Source organism: Lagopus muta, chromosome 3, assembly GCF_023343835.1.
Source record: "Lagopus muta isolate bLagMut1 chromosome 3, bLagMut1 primary, whole genome shotgun sequence".
Lineage (NCBI taxonomy): Eukaryota > Metazoa > Chordata > Aves > Galliformes > Phasianidae > Lagopus > Lagopus muta.
Window position 1 is genome coordinate 24,882,784 of NC_064435.1, and position 14,632 is coordinate 24,897,415.

Sequence of the window (14,632 nt, forward strand, 5' to 3'; positions counted from 1 at the left end):
CAGGCTGCAGGCGTGCTGTGGTCTTCCATCTGAACTCTGATCTGCCATGGGAGGAGTGCTCCTGTTTAATGTGGATTTTACTCGTTACACTGCAGCTTAATGCTGTCTAACTGAAAGCTTTAGGGAATTTTCTCCAGTCTGTCCTAATTAAAGTGCTAGAACAGCATATTTTCAGTAGATGTGCCTTATTCTTGCTTTCAGTGTTTGTTGAACAGTCTGTTTGAATAATTTTTCCAACTTCTGTAACAGTGTTTGCTCAAAACTAGGCAAGTAAATCATCCAATATGCTTGTGAATAATACATTTGACAAGATTTGTAATATGTGTTAAAATTACATTGATAAATAGTCAGATAATTGTTTCTTAAATAGTAGGAGGAACAGGATATTTATTGTACCTTTTTTAAAATAGATTTTAGTAACTTAAAAGGGATGAATAATTATTTGAAAATCTCTCATTTTGAAGTATAAGCACGGTGTTTATATTTATTTTAATCGATTTTGAGCTTATTATGTATTTAAGCAAAAATCAGAGCTGTAATCATTTAGCAGCACAAAAAGTGGTTTGAACAATTTAACTAATTTCTTGGTTTTGTCGTTTCCAATGAGTGCTTGAAACTTTACGCTTTAGAAGAAATTCTGAATCTTACCTACTGAGCTGTGCAAAGCTAACTTCATATTCTTATCTGCATGATGTTCAGCAGGTTTTTTCAGCCTAGAGAAAGCCATTGCGTAGGGAAAGAGATTTATCAGCCACATCTGTTTCCCATCTTATATTGTTTTCTTTTTCTCTGTTTTGCCTTTAAATTTCTACCACTGGAAGGTAGGCAGTGCAGTTACCTTGCCTTGTTTGTTTTTGTCAGCAGTGAGGAATGTAGAGGCAATCGAGCAGTAAGCATAAGTAACTACCAGGGGGATCTCAGTTGGAAAGGAAGCAAATTATATTTAAGGCGTCTTTAAGCCATTCAGTAAAAGAACATCATCACTTTCTGTGTGAGTCTGGGAATAACTCTGGACTATCTCAACTAAGGAAAATGATGTGTCTGCAGAAGATGAAGACCTTGGATTCATTGGAAATGCTGCAGACAGATCTTTTCTTACTGAGACACTGAGGTGCTGCAAAGGGAGGGTGCATCCTCTCCTGCACCTTAGGACAACACATACTCTTTACTCAGTATGTGTCACATCCACAGGCCAGAAGGTGTCCATGTTCTAAACATAGTGATTCAGCCACTGTTGGTACTAGCAGCCATTCAGTGGGTGAGCCATAGTGCTCTTTGCATTCCTTCTCTATCTGATCATACCTTCATGTCAAAGGTCAGGTGTCCATGTGAATGCAATAAATCTTGTAATCTCCTGCAATTCAGCCTTGATTCTTGTATTGGTATTTGTTTTCCACTTGTTTCATTCCTGTCCTTCAGAACAGATGTAGGGTTCAAATCTATGCAAAACAGTCAGCAAATATTTGTCAGTGGTTACCTTTGCCTGTTTCCTGCTCGCCAATCTTCTGCCTTGGCTCCCTTTGGCCTTGTTGTATCCAGCCTGCTTCTACAGTTGAGCATTGCTTCTCAGAATTTTTCACTATCTTCGGGACAAGAGGAAATCTCCATTGACTTCATTTGCAAGAGCAGACAGTGGAATTACACCATCAGTCTCTAGTGCTTTTTCATCCTCTCTCTAATTCTCTAAAGAGAACCAGTTAATTTTCTCATCCTCTTCCAAGCACACCCACTCTTCAGAAAGCTTTTTCATATGAGTTGAGATACTGTATGTGTATTTTGTGACTTTAAGCCTTACTTCCTCCTAATCTAACCATCATTCCAATCATCTCTGAAATTCAGAAAGGTCTCATTTAGTGAGCACTTCCTTCCAACATACAAAGCTAAGTATAAAGCTGGAGTATATTGTAGATTCACATCTACATATACATCTTACTACCATATCTTGATATCAATATTTAGCCTTTAGACAAACTTTAGCTATATAATCCCATATAGAAAAATATCTTTGTTGTAATACACTTTTATACAGGCAGATGGAGTAAGAGACTCACACCCAGAAAAAGCGGTGATGAAAGTGACCGTAAGACCTCCTGTTGCTGAGTTTCAGAAGAACAGAATGTAGAGAACAAAGGATAAAATTTAAAAGGTAAAAGTTTACTGCAGGTTAAATTCTTCTTTGGGAAATGAAGTTTTGTTTACAACTGAACCTTTTAAAACATCCACTGATTTTCATGAAATACTACAATGAAAAGAACTGCTAAGTGCTTTAATAAAATCAGCGTGATTAATTCTCATCCTTTATAGATTACATATATTTTCACTATTTGAAACTCAAAGCCATTTATTAGTTAATTATCTTAGGGAAATGCATTTGTTTTCCTGAAACAGCATCTTCTCCAGAAATTTACATTTTAAGAAATTATTAGAAGTTCCCATTCAGAATGAGAACTTTTAGAATCAGAATTTTCTACCAGTTCTCATTATGGAGCATCTGCAAACGATTGGAATGATGCTATCACAGAAGTGATTTGAGAGTTTCATTGGAGATGATAAACATGTCTAGAAATTAATTCTAAGGCTGGAGAACAGAGGCACATTCTTCCATCACTTCTGTCAATTCCTCTGATGGGAATAATAATGCTAATGTTTTGGGTTTTTTTGCTCCAGGTCTGATCACTAAATTGTCTTGATGTGAACTGATACAACTGTCCATGTTCAAAGAGATGAGTGCATTTGAAACGTAGTTACAGGTTAACTTTTCTTTTGTTAAAAAGCACAATGATACAACAGATAAAGTTAAAAAATAATTAAATGCCAACAATTAATTAACTGCATGGAAAAATATTGCTATGTTCTGAAAATCTGAAAGGACTTTGTAGGAAAAAATGTATTGTGGGAAAATTTCATATAACAAATACTGTCTTTGTAAACAAAATATTGCTGATAGGAGTACTGAAGATGCAAACTGTTGTTCATTTCTCATTCTTTTGCTGATCTAGATTTAATATTGATGTTAATCCAGATCTTGTTGCAAGTGATGACTGAACCCAACTATTTGATCATCATTTTAATGCTAGGGACTTACAGAAGGGACTTACCTTGCAGAAATGTGTTATTTTACATCAGCACATTTCTGTGAGGCGTAGGTCAAATATACCACTGGGACAAACATCAGAACCAGGTATTTTGTATATCATTGTAGTCTTACATCCCACAGCTCCATTCTGTCCCCTGCATCATTATCTGCTAAAACTTCTGCACTTGGAAATCTGCTGATTCTGGGAACCTTACTAATAGCTCATGAGGCAGAGAAAATGCTGCCTCGTTCTGCTGCTTATACAGTTTTAACAAAGGAAGGTAAAGCTTTTTTTTTCAAAACAAGCAAATTCAAACAAAGCCACACAGAAAAGCATGGTTAATCTCTGATGAGATTTGCACAAATTTCAATCAGGTTAGCACATCACCAGTTACGTCAACACTTTCAGTACAACCATGTAAAAAAATAAACATGTACTTTTTAATTATCAAGATGGTGATTATGCATTATTGAGCATTGTGCACAGTATGAATTGTATGTATATTGTAATATGTGTACATATACACATCATGCATATTACACATTATACATTTTATACGTTAAATTGCGTTTACTGTTGTCAGTGAGAATTGCATGTCAGGATAATGTTTTCGTATTGCTCTGCTCACTTTACCTCCCTTTGCTTTGAGATGACATCCCAGTACAGGTCTCCCTCTTCTATGCATAGGTTTCAAGTTGCTTTTGCCTCTGTGCTTGGCTCTATATTGTTTCCTTCTCCAAAATTTTGCTAGTGTTACTCTTTTTCATAGGCACTTGGATAAGAAAACAATACACTGAAACTACTGTTTACTAAAATGCTTTACCAAAACAGCCTTTTGTTTTGGCAGCAATTTTGGTTTCAGCCGGGCTTCTGGGTTTAAGTGCAGGTCTTGCTTTGGTTTTGTACATCAGAAATATGAAGTGGTTATAAAGTGCCTTCCACAAATTCTCTCTTCCCCTTCCACTTCCTCCTTCTCCTCCCCTCTTCCTTTCCCAAGTCCCACTGTCAAGTTCTTTGAATAACTAACAATACTGCTATTCAATAACTTTGAATAACAGTATAATTAGTACTAATCCACATTTCCATCTTTGCTTTGAAGGATCAGTGTGGTTCTTCATGACAGAAGGAAAACAATATGGAATACAATCATTTCATCTAGAAGATCAGGTCCAAGACAGGGGCTGAGAGAACCTCTACACTGAGACACGAGGTGAGTGGGTGAGCTTGTGTGGAAAAGCTAGGTCAGAGCTGAAGAGAGGGAATTCATTGGCACAATCCTTTGCAGGATTTTATACTTACTTAAAACAAGAATTCAGAAATTCCATGCTGCACAAATAATTTTTGCATCAAAGCAGGCAAATGATTTTTATTCCTCTCTTTCCTTTGCTTTTTTTTTTTTTTTTTTTTTTTTTTGTGTGTGTGTGTGTATATTGCAGGAATTAGAGTTGATAGATTCTCAAACTGTCTGTAAATTGTGGAAATTCTTCCTTGTGTGGTTTGGCAGAGGTTCTGAGAAGAAAAAGCAGCAGTAGAAAGGCACTTGATACACATTTGTTGGCGTAACAGTAAATATGAACAAAACTGTTCTAGGAAACATCTTCTCTGAGAGGGGAAACAACATCAAGACTGTCCACTTCACTGATAATTTTATACTTAGTGACAAACTTACAGGTTTATTTGTTTTCTGCCATACTAAGGAATTTCTAAGAGCTTGAGCTTCCCCTTTCAGCTGTTCTGTGAGATTTGCTCTGTCAGTCATCCTCCACTGAGCAGTTCCTGAATCCCATGTGCTCATTGGCCTCCTGGTCTCTTACAGGTTTCAGCTGCACCTGGAAAGGCTTAGAAACCCACTGTGAGGATTCTGAGCATTGCTTTTTAGCTCTGACTATTCCCAATTCCTTTCTCTTTAATCCCCAGCCATAAAGCTGGCTATCTAAGGTCTTGTATTCCATACAATGCTACAATTCTGCTTAATTACAGATACTGAGCAAGCTTACACAGTCATAAACTTTTTCAAAAGTATCTAGAGATGGGTAAAAGACTGGTGGTTTGTATCAAGGTCTCATTCATAATTGTCTCTACTCACACTGGCCAAAATCTCTCTTGATAAGGGAACTAAAGCTCTGCAAGCTCCTGAAAGCTTTTTTCAAGAGTGCATCTGGCCCAATTCAGCAAGAAGTTGATCTCCACAAAGAGAAATGAGAGTTTCTGCATTCACTGCAGTGCATGTAACCACCTGCAGCTCTGAAACTGGTTCAGTTTGTTGTATGTGAGGAGTGTAATCTATGCCATTTCCTTTTCTTTGAAGATATGAGCATTTGCCCTCTCCTCCTTCCTAAATGATAAAGGAAATCACAAGGAACATTTCTTCCATCTCACAGCCCAATTTGCTGGCTTGTGGGAGATCCATACAGGACATTGTTGACAGAACATCACTGATAATCTCAGGCTCTACTGTATAAAACAGAGAGAAACTCAAGGCTTTATAAAGGGCAGAGATTAATAATACGCTCTCTGAGAAAATCTAATTGGCATGCTGATACACTGAACACCACATGAGGACTGCCAAACTAAATTATTGTGGAACACAACAGCTCTAGCAGATTAATTTCACTTTGAGACTCTTCTAAAAGGTATGCCAGCATCTTTTGATTGATTGACTTCTAATGCTTTTAAAGGAGTCATACTGCATGCTGAGGAGAGCCCATCATAAGCATTGCAAGGGAGATGGCCTTTCAAATTTATCTCTTTACTTTTGTCCAGTTGTTAAAGAAACGATATCTTTTCAGGACCTGGTCTGCATTGGCTAAGAAGCAGAAGTAGCAGCGCAGGAAGCAGAAAATAATTTCCTGTTTTATTTTTAACCTGTCCCTTCACTTATTTAACAGTTTAATGATATGTCATAAAATAATATTAATTTTTTCCTTTATTTTTGGTTTTATTTTAGCTGTACTATAAAGTGATGTCCAAAATAAGCACTGGGAAAAATCAGCTTCCGCTACCGCTTTCTAGAGCTGTGCAAGCTGTACAGGCTCTCTTTTATGACAGCTAAGCAGTCTTGCAACCTCCAGCCATTTTTCACAAAACAAGTCATCTGGAGGCACTTTGTAGGTACTAGATTTAGTTGTCAGAGCAGAGTTTTGTTTACATGATCAAGTGATTCGCTGTGTATTTGTTGATATCGCTGTTACCAAGGGATTAGGGATTCCAAGACATGGGGCTTCTGATCTTCCAAGAGACATCCTGTATAACAGTCCCTTGAGAAAGCAGAAGGGTCAGCTGTAAGTTTAAGCCACTTTGATGCAGTAGTAAATTCTCATCTGTTCTGCACTGGAACAGGACCATGTAGTTCAGCTCAGAAGGCTGCTGAGATTACAGTAGGCTTCCTTCCTTTACAGGAGGCCTTTCTGTCTTGAAGCTATTATCAGGAAAAACAAAAAGTGATGCAGGTGTAAATAACAGTGTAATCTCTATGACTTAGAAAACTCAAAATAAGTTTAACCACTTCTTTGTAAGTTTGAATTGACCCGTTGTGCAAATACAAGGAATAAAGTGTAACTGTTGCAATAGTAGCACTAGTTGTGCTAGTTCAAAGTAAGCTGAAATTTAATTTAAAAAAAAAAAAAAAAAAAAAGGAAAATGGAGAATTGTATTGTTTACTGATTTATACCTTAAATAACTTCAGTGGGACTGGATGTGGTACAGCTTCCCCTGTGAGGAAGAAGCAGACAGTTCAGCCACTTCCTGATTTCGCCTGAAAGCCAAGGTCTGCTAGGGACAGGCTGGCCTCCCTCCAGCATTACACCTCCCATGGGTGCATTTTTGCCTTGCTCAAGTTCTTAGACTGGAGAAATCCCTTGACTGGATAGTTTGTCCCCTCCATTGACCAGATTTTCCTTCTTTTGTCCTTCTGTTAAAGCAGATATACTGCACCAGACAACACAGTGCTGTTCATTGCAACAGACATACAGAATCTGCAAAGGTCTGATTACAGCTGGACAACTTTTTCACTCTTCTGCAGGATTGCAGGCATAGCAGATCCATGCACATTGAATGTTTTGCTCATATTGTACTGCTTTGAAATCACAGCTTTGGTTTGGTTTGGTTTGGTTCCCAAACCGCAAGAGTAGTTACAGAGCAGGAAACAGGTGGGGAAATACTCCATGGCTTCTTACACTTGCTTTGCACAAATCAAGATGCTGGTATGTGGAAGAGCAACTCATTGTCCGGTTATTGTCCACAGTATACATCCACTTTCTTCAACAAGTGACCTATTGTATGCTTTTCTTAGCAAACAGCTTGAAAACATCTGTTTTTAAGTTGCCAAAAGGACATAAAGGTTACATATATGAATCTGCATTCTTGGAAGCGATGGTGCGCTGTGAATCCCTCACTTGTTTCCAGGGCTGGAAAGTGCAACCTGTTCCTTTTCACATAGAAAGAAGTGCCTTACAAGCTCTGAAAATTACTTTGCCAAAACCGTGCAGATCAAAGTATAACATGAAAGTGTTGGGTGCTTGTACCAAAGAGGAGAGGAGAGAAAAGGAAAGGAGAGGTGAAGAGTAAAGAAGAAGGAAAAGGAAAGAAGAAAAGATAATATTCCTCTTTAAAACACTTATTTTGCTTGAGTTTCTCTCTTGTGTGCTTCCCTGGGACCTTTCCCACCTTCAGTCAGTCAGTGAACCAGCTTATCCACTCATCTTCATCACCATGCAATTTTTCAACAGGATTAGAAAAGGCAAACTGCTTTTATGATAAATAATAAAACCAACCCTTTTATGATATTTATGATAAGCAATAAAACCAACCCTTTTATGATATTGTTGTTGCTTATTTTCCCCAGTGGATATCAATAAAACAAAAAGAATTCCCCTGAGCAGCACATTCAAGAAGCTGGAATGCTTTTAAGTGCAACAGGTTAGAAGGGGTGCTTAGACATAATGCCCAGCGCTCTTTAAAAATAACTCCTTGGGGGAAATTCTACATAATTCTTCATGATTAAAAACTTTACAATTTGCTGCAGTAAAATTAAAATTGCTTTATTACATCAGTTGTTGAAGCAGCCTTCTGTTATTACTCAGCCATCTGACTGTTGCTGTGTTTCCCTTTCCTGCTCCGCTGGCCCAAGAAGAACTTGTCCTAGAGCTAATGTAACGCTCGAGTGAATAAGATCAAGTCTTCAGTTATGTAGCTACTTGTTGCACAGACTTTTTATTAACCTCCTTCCTTCACTTCGTTTAGGGAAAGAATTCTCAGTGAGGGAACAGCCTGCAGTTAGAAATTACTGGGAAGAGCAGGATGGCAGAGAGAGAGGGGGGACAGCTTGTGTGGCTCTTGTCCTTCTCCAGCTGCCTTCCCATCCTCCTTTATCAAAATTCAAACACTTGATGTGAGGGCTCACACAGTGTAGCCCCCAGATCTGGGTAAGAGTTGGATCCAGCTCTGCTTGTGTTGTTATGTGTTGGTGACATTTTTTATTCATAATTTATGCACTGTATCATAATAAATGTGGGGAGAAAGGTGTAGCAGCAATAAAAATATATTCTGATTAAATGTTTTCTGTCTGTTACCTAAAAGGCATAAAATGTAAATAAAGCCTTCTGGGAGCATGAAAGAAAAGGTGAATGTGGGCAGCCAGCATAGATTTACTAAGGGTAAATAATGCATGACCAACGTGATTCCATCAGTGGACTCCATTTGTGGTTTCTGAGGTAAAGGAATACCAACAAAGATTGGAAAGGGCAGCTCAAACTAAGATAAGTAGAACTCCAGATAGTCAAGACAAGAGAAAAAAAATGAACAAATGAACAAATATCTTATAGATTCCAAAGGTCAGTGCAATTTATTCCTGTATTAGGAATGTTTATGGAGGATAACTTTGTAAAAAGCTCCCTGTATCTCTCAGGAAGCTACTGAGATTGACAGCATCACTGCATACTGTGTTTATGACTAGTTGTCTTAGTTCTCAAGCTATCTCCTAAGGTATTGCCTAAGATATGTAGTCAGCTTTCTGCCAGCAACCTTTGGCCAAATGGGCAAGTGGGTACTCAAATAACAGGAACATATGAAAGGCTGAAAGTTTGAAGTGCAAGACAGATTTTAAAGGGAGAGGGAGAAGTAAAGATGGCAGGTCTTACACCTCTTCTATAAAGAAAGGTTTACAGTTGGGTTTATTTAGCTGGTAGAAAAGAAGGCTGTGGAAGACCTTGTTGCAGCTTTCCACTACTTGAAGGGAGCTCACAAACAGGAGGGGGACAAATTTTTTAGACAGTCTGATAGTAATAGGATAAGGGAGAATGGCTTAAAGCTAAAAGAGGGGAGATTTAGGTTAGATGTTAGGAAGAAATGTTTTACTCAGAGGGTGGTGAGGCCCTGGCACAGACTGCCCAGAGGGATTGTGGATGCTCCATCCCTGGAGGCATTCAAGGCCAGGTTGGACGGATGACGCCCTGAGCAGCCTGAGCTGGTGGGTGGCAGCCATGCCAAAGGCAGGGGTCCGGAACTGGATGATCCCCTCCAACCTAACTCATTCTATGATTCTATTATTACGTATGATTCTATTATTATGTAGAATAATAGATAGCTCATCTCTGCTCTCAGCAGGAGTTCAATACCTCAATCCAATTTTATTCATTTCTTCCTGTTTCATTATACCTTCTGTCAACGGTTTATGGGCTGGTCCGGCCCAGTTCCGTGACCAGCAGGGCGGAGGGATCTGCGGATCCGCGCCTCTGGGAAAGGGGAAGCAGGGGACCCCAAAATACTTGAAAACAACAGCACTGATCTGAGGTGAAACAAATGATTTTACTAAATATAGTATTAGTAAAATACAATGAGAGAGAGAGAGAGAGAGAGAGTCTGTTTGAATTGTATAGACCTCACCACAATGCTGGGGTGAGAAGTGCAGTCCAGTTGAGTGACTGAAGTACAGACGGCGAAGCGCAGGCGGCGAAGCGCAGATAGCGAAGCGCAGACAGCGAAGAGCAGGCGAAGAAAGAAGGATCAGGTGACCTTGCTTGGAGTTATATCCCCTTGCTGACCGCAAAGTCTCCTGGGGAAAAGTAGTTCTTCTCCGACGGACGAACATTCGGCAGATATCAAACCCCACCCCCAATGCATTACATGATGTTATGGTGTGGAATACTGATGACCAAAAATCATAAAACCATGACACCTTCATTTTCTACCTCTATGCAAGAAAAAAAGGAAAAAAAAAACAACAAAACAAAACTGGAAAAATAATAACAGCTACTGCAAAACAGAAACAAAGAAGCAAACTAAAAGCCTTTTTAAAGACATTCACACAAATAAGAAAGACACAATCCTTCTCTACACTTGTCAACCTCTTTTAGTACATGCATAATTCAGACAAGCAGTTTGTGTTTGTAAAACAAATTTTCAGGGAATTAGCAAAACAAACAGCACTGAATTGGGCCTTGACACTTTGAGACATTTGCACATGTGATGTCACTACTCCTGACAGCAGTACAGGTCTTGAGGAACAACAAGCACAGTTTGCCCATGAGTTCAGAGTAAAAGTAATTTATGTCTCTGTCATTGCTGGAGTGCATCTAGATACAATCAATGAAGATGATCTAGGAGAAAACAACATATATTTTGAGGAAGTAAAAGCTTCTGTGGCAATCTAGAAGTTCTCCTTCAGTACCTTGGAAGACATATGACACCAAAAAGAAATATGTTTAAAACGTAACAGGTCAAGAAAAAAGGAACCACAGCCTCTTTCTTATGATCGTAGCATAGTATTATGGAATGGAAAGGCTCATAATAGAGCATGCCATAGTCTCATTCCAGCCATAATTAGCAAATAGCATTTCAATTCCTTCAATGTAATGTATTTTAGGTTATCATGACAGTGTCTATATTCAGTTTAGCAGTATAACTTGGTCTGCTTTTATACAGTGGGATAAAGTTGGCATCACATATAATAACTATTTGCTCAAATTATTAAACATTAAACTCAAGTCCAAATATATTTTACTGATTTTTTTATTTTATTTTTTGTAAACTAATGATTTTACAGGGTTTTGGGTTTTTTTTTTTTTTTTTTTTGGTGCATTTTAGATGAGGTGGTATAGACTGCTTTAAAATGTAACTATTTCATACCAAATATTTTTAAAATATTATTTTGCATTGTTCTAGATGTAAGACTATAAATAAGAAAATTAGATATGCTTCAAATAAGGGCAAATTTTGTATTGAAGTGGTGTGGATTTGCATTCAGGAACAATTAAGGAACCACGTGTACATGCCTATGCCATAACTCTTCAGTATCTCCTTTAGAACAAAATTAGTCCTGACTCACTGGCAATTATTATTAACACACATAAGCAAGAGTGAAATGGGATTGTAATGAAAAAATGTATCTGATTAGGTTATCCAGTTTCCAGTGAGAAACTTAGTGGCGCCCCTGCAATAAAGATGGAATGGCATTTCAGCTGGCCCTGGCTCAGGACTAGTGCCTGCTGCCCATGTGGCAGAAAAGTGATAAAGCAACAACAGCTGCTAAGGGGCATGGAGAAATTAATTTGAAGAGGAATGCATGCCTGAAGTAACTGCTTGAAGAAGTAATACTTGCCTGCTACCCTATGGCCATAAGCAGAATGCCAGGAAGGAGACAGTGGAGGGAGGAAAACAGATGAACCTCCTGCTGTAACTGACTGGAAAGAGGAACTAAAGGATGATGTTAAATGTTACTATCAGGACCACACGTAATAGTGAAAGCTAGTATTTTCCTACTGATGGAGTGGTATGAGGTATCTCCATGTAAGTAAGGAATGCTATTTCAAGGAGTACAACCTTAGAACCATGATTTCAGGACATAGTAAACAAACTGTAAGAAATTAAGAAGAAATTCTGGGGAAGTTCTCTTGGACAAACCTTCTTTTAAAGGAAAAATAACTTCTTCATTTTTAACTTGTTAGTAGGGGAGAAGAACTCACAAAAATTAAAATTTTTATAATAGAAGAAAAGGGCTCCTAAGATTTTAAACCCCAGGTTTGGTATTAACTACCTATCATCTAATTGAACCCCTCTGCCTTATTTCTGATCACAAGAAGTAAACAATCCAAACACATTACCTCCTACAGAGAAGTTCTATAAAGATGGCCAGCTCAGTGTTGGGGAAAGTTCTTAAGGTGCTCTTTCAACAGAGAAGAATCTACCTAAGTTAGGACTTACTACAATGGCTCACATAATAGCTTGTGTTGTTTTGGGAGAAATAACGTGGACTGTATTTTGTAGCTGAGAACATTGTCCTGGGCTATCTTCGATATGCTGTAGATGGATTTATTTTTTAAGAGCAAAGCTGGATTTGCAGGCTGCTTGTTTGGTTTGGTGACTTGAAAAGCACCTTATAGCAGATTCATTTAAACGTATAATGTGTTTGATTTAATGTATGCATATTTTATAAAGGTAATTTGAAGTGTTCCAAGGGAAAGATGGAGGCAACGAATCCAATGCAAAATGCTTACATAGTGTTTCAAGGATGCAAAGTACAGGAGCACCAGACAGTTGAAAGATTTGTTGTAGTCCAGTGAAAACTGCTGAAAGCTGAAATTGTTTAAATAAAGATTGAGAAGCAATGGTACAGGGGGCTTAAAACCCCAAACAGCCACCTTCACAAAGTCCAAAGCCAGGTAAAGATTTGAGCTGAAGAGGAGATGAGCTGTAAAAACCTCTGGGTGCTGTCAGGTTTCGTGGATGTCTATGCCTGAACATGTCTACCAGTGACATGTTCCTTTTTTTTTTGTATAGTACGTATATATGGAGAACATCTCCTATTGTGTACAATATTTCTTTGAGTTTTATTCATTGTAGAAGGCAGAGTTTTGCCCGGGATGCTGTAAAAAGAGGGCAAACCAAAATGCCTCCTTATATTACTAAGATTCATGTGCTGCTAAGCCTTTGCAAGATCAGGCTTAGTGTCCTTCTTTGTTTGTTTGTTTGTTTGTTTCATCTAATATCACTTTACTAAATAACCTTAGTTTGAATACATGCTGTGGGTTATCAGTGCAAGAGCTGTTTAAGTCGATTTTGAAGTCAATAAGCAGTTTCAACATGACTTAAGGTTGCTTGAACACAGCTATTCTGCCTCTGCTAACCCTGTAGAATAGAGATGCTGTTTGGTAACATTTGTTCCAAAAGTCCATGTACCTGGCCTCGCACTTGCATAAGCTGTGTGCCTTATAGTGATTCACTCAGTATGCAAGTTTCATATTTAGCAAACACATTAATCTTAATTACTGTGTGCAAGAATGTTTCAGTTTTAGAGGTTCCTCATTATGGGAAAGCTGCTCTCAAGACCAGAAAGGGGGATGTGGAGGTTACCCTGCACAGAGCACTAGTGGGGCTGGAGAGAGAAACACAGCCCTGTCCTTCTTCTTGCTCTTGTAGCCTCTCCTGTATAACTCCATTTAAGCAGTACTAACAGGCATTTCTGTGTTTACAGCACCTCTTGTGACTTGAGAGGGTAGAAAAAAAAAAAATCTTGAAAATACATGGCCCTTTTTCACATGCCTTTTTTATCAACATCTTCTCCTGAAGTCCTGTCATCTCTCATTCTCTCATCTATCCATCCTTTTTGTTTGTATTGTGTGTCTATCACCTCTGCTGCCTGAAATGAAGCACTGCTCAGGAGTTCCCGAGTACCTGCTAAGCCTGCCAAGGACTTCTGAATCCTTCAGAAGAAAGCGACAATACTTCAAGTGTTTGGCAAAATCTTTTCTGTGAGTCTCATGGTTGCGTGCTCTCAGCTGCCAGAGCACAGACAAAGCAGGAAAGAAGTGGAGTCTTCCGCACTTTCTATTTCTCAGTCTCAGCACTTAAGAGGTGAGATCACTTAGAAGAGACTGGCAACCACTTTTCAAACACAGTCGTAATTTCCCGCTGTTTTAAACAACATAGCAGCCTACCAGACCCTGACTTCTGGGGCTACTATTTCAGATGCTCATTCACATGGGGATAGGATCATAATAATTAGAATGGGAAGCAAATTAGGCATCAAATCATGTTTTCAGTGGCATCTTATGCCACTGAATGGAGAATATAAATGTTCCTTCAGATAAGTTTGAAACTTATTAGTTTGTCCATCTAGAATCTAAGAAAAATATTTTAATAGCTGTACTACAACCAGGCTTGTAAACATGCAGATTGATAACTATGCTTTGTTGCAGCAATAGTGCCTGCTATAAGATTACACTTCAACAAGAATTCTGCTATTGATTTTGAAAGTTGGAATTCTTTAATCCTTGTTCTTCTTCAGAGGCATGACAAGAGCTCAGTGTCTGCCAGCATTTACCACACTGTGGTTTTTCAGATAAAGGAGTAACAACAAAGATGGGAAAGCGCTGCTCAAACTTTGCTATGTAAAAGATAATTATGAATCAAGACAACATAAAAAAAAAAATAATAATCCCCTGAGCTTCTTTCTGATCTTTGACTGCTGTAACCAAGATCAATAGCCTGCTTTATACCAACAAACTTTTAAATGTTTGTTTATCCAACCACAAACTCAAATACGATGTTCTGCTTCAGTG